The sequence below is a fragment of the Melospiza georgiana genome, chromosome 6 (assembly GCF_028018845.1).
Source record: "Melospiza georgiana isolate bMelGeo1 chromosome 6, bMelGeo1.pri, whole genome shotgun sequence".
Lineage (NCBI taxonomy): Eukaryota > Metazoa > Chordata > Aves > Passeriformes > Passerellidae > Melospiza > Melospiza georgiana.
Genome location: NC_080435.1, coordinates 38,626,786 through 38,633,640, shown reverse-complemented (window position 1 = coordinate 38,633,640; position 6,855 = coordinate 38,626,786).

The window sequence follows — 6,855 nt, the reverse complement described above, 5'->3', positions numbered from 1 at the left end:
GAAGTTATTTACCTTGCTAGTGACCCTCTTCTTGAAATGCCCATTTGTTTTCACGCTCCAGTTGAACCAGATAACATTCTCATGATTCAATTGTTGTCTGATAAGTTTTATTTTTAACAGTGTTCACATCCTCCCCCTGCTACTTTTCCAGTCTGAATCCCACAGTTTTGTCCTGTGGCTGTGTGGGAGACTTCTCCTCACTCCCACTAACAGTGCAGTTGAATGAAAGCCAAGAGGTATTTTCACTCATTTGGTAGAGCTGTGAACTTTCTGATTCCTTTACAATCTTATGAAGAGTGAGAATTTCCCTTTTCCTATTTAAAACATCCTTTCTATCATGGAGGGCTTGAATTTGACTTGTGGGGTTTTTTTGTTAGAGAGGGAAGAGATGTCTAAATAATTTGCCATTGATTTAAGCATTTCTTTTGGACTGAGGTGTTCTTAGAGCATAGGGAGAAGACCTATGGAAAGCAGAGGGGTTTCTCTTCTGAGCATGCTCCTCAATGAGTAAAGGTTTCTAGGGACAGCTTGAGAAGAAGCTGGCTGTTGGCCATCCAGCTGCCAAGGACTTTGAACTCTGACTAAACTTTCTCTAAGCAAATATGTTTGCAGTAATTGTTATCTTACAGCTATTTAGGGGTTTCTTTCCTCCCCCACCTACCCAAAGGGATATGGCTAAATATATTTGCACTGACAATTCTCATGACTCTTGAGAATGCATCTGATATTGGAGGTTGCACTGAAAATTGCAAAGGAGCATGACAGTGGAAGAGAGGTTAGTAAAACTTGATTCCCCTTTCCCACATAATGTTGTCTCCATGGAGTACTTCTGCTTCAGAGAGTTCATTAAAACTCCCATCATCTTCCACAAGGCATAGATAGCGTTTTTTATCTGTCTTGCAGAAAGCAGGGATAATTTCATCTGCATGTGTGCTTATTTTAAACACAGCTGGAGATGCTAATAAACCACACTGGGTCAATGGCAGTCACCAGCAGTTCTTACATGGCGGCAAACAGAGTCAGTGCTGGTGAGAAGCGTGGAAAGAAAGACCCTGTAGTCCAAACTAGTGGAGCTCTGAAAAAAATCACTTGTGAATACATGTGTTCACAGCTCCCTGGGCAGAGGGAGCAGAGCAGAACATCCTCTTCAGGATGGATTATCCCTTCCCTGGCAGAGGATGTTGAGTTGTTAAAGTGGATGGGAGGCAATGGTTACTGTCATTGTGCCCTCTTGCTGAACCAAGAAGTTGATTATCCTCCTAAAAGGGACTTGGCATTCTTCTGCAGCACCCAGAGGTTGTCTGTCAGGGACACGGTGCTGATCGCCTTGTGCCTGGGAAAGGTCTGGTTAGGATGTAGTCTTGGGGGGTTGATGTGGAATGCAGTGCCAGCAGGTTCCTTTTAATTTTTTAAACACTGTATTTCATGGCAGCTTTGACACCTGTCCCACCATACAGTGGTTCAGTGGATGGCCTGTGTTCCTGACTGTGATACATGGTATCACACCACCCCCTGATCTAAGCAAGGGAGAAAGTGCCTGCTGTTAAGAGGTACCAGCTGCTTCTTTTATAAGAAGAAAAAAATCAAGGAAGGAAAAAAAAGACATCTGAACAGACATTTAATTGTCAAAGGAAGAGTCTTAACAGACTTAAGCTTGGCTGTCTTCAGAGAGTTTTCAAAAGCATACTGCAAACACTTCTGTTTCAAAGCTTATGCTCCTTTATCTTGTGAAGCTAAACACTGGCTAATTCTTTAATTAGTTCCCAACAAAATGTTTTTCTCTGTAGCCAAGACTTGCTACAGGATAATTATGTCTTTAGTTTGAAAACAAGTGTCAATACAGAAAGTTGTTTTGATTTTTCTTTCTTCAGCTGCTTTATTTTGCCTTCTACTTAGTTTCTACTCTTCATTCTCTCCTGAAATATCCCACATACCCCCAGTCCCCTTGCCATGGTGGCAGTAGGAAAGGCAGAAAAGGTTTGTATGAGCATTGCTCAGTGATAGCAAAAACATCTCTGTATTACCAACCCAGTATTCAGCACAGATCCAAAACAGCCGCTGTGAAGAAAATTAACTATCCCAGCCAAAGCCAGCACTGAGACAAAAGCAGGAGGGAGGGGAATTGCCCTCTCTACCCTTCTCTGCTCCCTGTCTGTCAGTGCATGGATGCAGGATGCCAAAGGTCAGACACCAGGCTTACCCACGGACAGTCAGACTGGCTTCATTTATCCCAAAGGAGAGGATCCTCAGGATTAGGCTACACAGTGTGTCCACGTGATGAGGGAGGAGTGTGACCTTTCTGTTGAACCCATTTAGTTGTTACATTTCTGAGGGAGTTAATATCTTTTCATTGATTCAAGAGGAAATTTGTGTGAACTCAGATATTTTGGCTTCTGTCTTCAAGAAAGATGTGGAAAAAAATGTTCACCTATCAGTCCACTGGAAAAAATAAGTATGATCAGAGACCTACAAACTATAACCTGTGAGGACAAGCTAAAAGATCTGGTACTGTTCCTTCCAGGGACAAGGGGAGTGAGAAGACAAGTGAAGGAAGAAGTAAAAGCATTATGAGTAGTTTGCTCTCTATACTTATGATGCATAGCACCCAAATAATGGGATAAAATTGGAGCAAGGAAGTTACGAGTCATTTGTTGGGAAAAGCTTTCTTATGGCTGGGATGCTGAACCACTGGACTATCTGAAGATGTTATAGAGTTCTCTTACCAAACATTTGGCTGGAGAAAATGTCAGCCAGAAGTGATGTAAGTAGAAGGGCTTTTTTGTTGTTTTTGTTTTTTCTCTTGGAGCAATGAGTAAGGACCAGCCAGGTTAAATGACACATTCTGTGTCATGGCGATGTAAGCATTATTTTGGAACTTATGTGGTCAAGGCATCCCAAGAAGGGAAGAGGTAAGAGGTTGTCCTGTTCCAGTAAAGGTTGTAAAGACCACTACATGCATTGTTGCAGGACTAGACCAGGGCTGCCCTTCCCCAGGGGTGAGGTTCAGCCCAGCCCTGCTGTGCTCAGTTGTTCTCCCTGCACTTTTGTTTCAGTCAGGATGCACTCGCAGTTACCACAGGCATGCACAGCAGGGTGGGCTTGGTGAGCAGGCACCTCAGGAGGATCCTGCAGCCTGGCACTGGTCTGTGCTGAGCAGCACCTCTCCTCTTCTTGGGCAGCAAAGAGCTGAACCCACATTTTCCACAGCAATGAGGCATCGGTATCTCCTTTGGAACCCACTTGCTTAAGACAATTCATGCAGGTTGCACTTATTTTTTTCCAAACCTAAAGCTGTGCTTTCCTCTCATCCTTATTTTCCTGTCTCAATTCAAGAATTGCAATCCTGAGTGTGATGCCCCTTTGTATCTAGACTCAAGATATAGTAGGGTATAGTGGGAAGCAACTTCCCCTCCTGTCCAGATCAGCCATGAAGCTGGTTGGGTTCTTTGTTTCCTAGGAAATGTGTTATAGGTCATCAATCATTCACTACTCATGGAAATAACATTGGGGGGAAGAAAAGGGAATGATGAAGAAATATAGAGTGGGGTATTAGAAGTTAGCCTTTGGAGCCTATGGTTTTAAAGGCAGGAACCTTCCCTCTGTTCAAAAGTTCACATTCTGATTAAAGAGAGTGTGCATGTGTCTGTGTTTGCTATGTCCATTAAACATTTTCTCCCATGTTGCTTTCCAAATATATTTTAAGTAATTCTCAGTTGAGTCATTAATTCACACATCTGAGAGGGCTTGAGTTAACTAATGTGATCATAAATTCAACGACTTTGAATATCAGTACTTGAGCATAAATATGTTTATTATTAATATTAAATACCATGAGTAGTTCTTGCAAACTTTTCTTTCACTTCTAAAACTGGCAGTTCATCAAAATTTTATATGAGGTTGGAACCTATACTATTGTTGCTGCTATAAACATGTTAATATCATAAGCTAAACATTTTCCCTTCATTGTTAGTATATTTCCTTTTCTTTGCCTCTGCAACTGTGTCCAGGGAACACATGAAAATTGTTGGAATCTCGGCTTCCTTTCATTCCCCTTGTCAGCAAATCATGCCCATAAGATGTTTTGGAGGACATGGGGGAGTCCCCAGCCTCTGCAGGTGGCATGCCTTCCCCCAGCTGGCTTGGCGTTTTGAAGGGATGGATCCCTCATCATCCCCACTGGCCAGAGCACCCATGCCAGCAGCACCCTGGCCAGCATCACCCTGTGCAGCAGCACAAAGGAGTTTTCTGCCCTGCCATCTTAGGACTCAAAGTCTCAGTTTGCTCTGTCCACTGCTGATTTTGAGGTTTCTGTGCTATTATATTTATGCTCTGTCTCCTGAGAGTTGAGGAATCGGTAAAAGCACCCCAGCTCTGAAGATCACCTGTTTCATCACACTGACCTGTGCTTCTGCAGGTGGGTTTCTGTAAGGGCTCCTGGGGCAGGCTGAGGCTCCTCAGTGCCTGTGGGACCCGGGCAGGGCTGCAGATGTAGGGTCAGCACGTGGCCTCCCATTCTCAGGAAACACAGACTGGAGAGTCCTGCTCAGGCCTGGAAATGCAGCATCTGCCACTGTGTCCTAGGGACTGCGCAGCTTGGGCCTTGCTGCCTCAGGAGGAGGCTCACAAAGTGCTTTTCCTGGTGGCCCTGAGGCTGGCACCGTTGGTCAGAGCTTGGTGCTATTAACACCAAGGTTGTGTTGGGGGTTGGTTGTGTGGTCAATGCTTGTATGGGCTATTCACTGAGGAGTTGGACTCAGCAATGCCTGTGAGTCCCTTCCAACTCAGAATATTCTGTTATCTAAGCAAGCATGAGCCATGTGGGATGGGGATGGCTCTACAGGACTCTCAGCAGAGTGTGACACTGGGACTGCACGTTCTCCTCTGCCCATGTATGCCTTGTTCTTGGTTATTATCTGTGGGTTTGCAATAGAAACTGACTTTAGGCTTTTCTGCATGCTATCAAAATTTCTTCAGATGGATTTCTGCCTCCCCAGCTTCTCTCAAGCTGAATCCAAGCCTTACTTCTTGCTCTTTTCTCCTCCCTTGAAGGCATAGCACCACCTCTGCCAGATCCTGGCACTATCTGGAAGCACAGCACCATACTCTCCAGCTCCAGCAGCTGCTGGACACCAAAGGAATGCTTAAAAATTAATCCAAACTTGTACTTCTCATTAAGAGTGCTAAATTGTTGGTGCACAGCCCAGAAAGTCTATATGGGTTCAGTAAATAGTGTCCCCATTATTTAATAAATGACTTTACATAGAGCTGAATACAGCTACAGAATGATTAGAGAAACTGGGCAGTAATTAGCAGGCATGAGGTGGAACTCCCTTTCTGCACGGGTCTCCTAGGGAAGAATGACAAAGCAAACCCATGGGCACCAGCCTCTTTCCTCCCAGGGCAGAGAGATTTAAATCAATCTCAGTTTAAACACAGTGCAGGCACCAAATGGAGAAAGGAATGGGTATGTCTTGGAGACCTTTGGAGCAGTTGAGAAAACAGCCCAGGACTGGGCATCATCCCAAGGGGACTCAAAGTGTTTCCTTACCATTAGGGCCAAATTATCCCAGACTTAATACACAGAAGTCAAGCAAAATATGTTAATTGACATTTCACTTGCTAAACACTCTCCCAGTTTGCACTGCAAGTAGTAGCATCCATATGTGCAAAGAGGGTTTTTGGCTCAATCCCTGCCATGTGTGTGATTTTAGTTGTGCTTTATACTGTTGCTCCTTTCCCAATGTGAAATAAGGAAAGTTTTGCAAGCATGTATTTTTCTTCACCTGCGCCAGGTAGCTCTGGCCCAAGCCAGGATGTTGTGGTAGCAGTGATCGAAATGTTGAAGAGCAGGAAATGTGTAGCTGGTTTCCCTGGGTGTGATAAGGCTGGGGGTCACATCCCAGAGCCATATATATATATATATATATATATATATATATTTCACAGATCCTTATATAATATTTTCATGTGGCTCTATCAGGATCACCTCCTGTGCAGACACGTGCATGGCATCCACTGCATGTTTGTGTGTGAGCGGTCCCTGGCCACGTGGCGCTGCTCAGGAGCATCTGGCTGCGAGCCAGGAAGCTGTTTTGCACCACGATGGTGCTGACACAGTTTGGGACCTGTCTGTCCCTCACCATGCTGGCAGGCCGTGCTGGAGAGCTGGCATTGCAGCAGCCTGGTGACACCTTACTGCTTTCAGCATCTGTCGAAGGGCAGAAGGCAGCTGCCAGCCTCCTCCAGGCAGTGCTTCCTTGCCAGGGGCTGCACTGGTGCCTTGGTGAGTCTCAGCTTGGACTGGGGGAGTCCAAACTGACAAGGTGTTGCTTCCCAGGACCCTGATATGTTCCTGCACCTGATGCCTTTCCTGCAATGCTCTGCCTGTTTCCTGCCTGCCCAGTTCCCATTGGCTCTCCAGGCCTCTGGCTGCACAGACACAGATCTGGCTCCTGCAGCACGTTCCAGCTGAGCTCAAGTGTAGGCTTACTCAGCTCAAGCTCTCAGCAATATCAATTATTACCCAGAGTTGATCTAGCACTTGGGTAAATCAGAAAGCTAGGGCACTTGAGAAACCTTCCCTTCACAGTGCCCCTGTCTGCACTGGACATCAGCAGGTGAGTGTTGGGGCTGGAAGGGTTGGGTCTGTGTGGGTTGTCCTGGTGGCTGTGACTGCAGTGACAGTGACAGTGACCTGCCAGAGCCAGGGTCCCCCTGTGTCTGACTGATCTGGTGCCTGTTCTGTCTTCCTGAGGTGGACCTGTGTGTGTGGAGCAGGAGCAAGGCCGACAGCACAGATGCATCAGTACCCCTGGCTCCTTCTACTGAGAGTGCAGCCCAAGCTACAGACTCAGT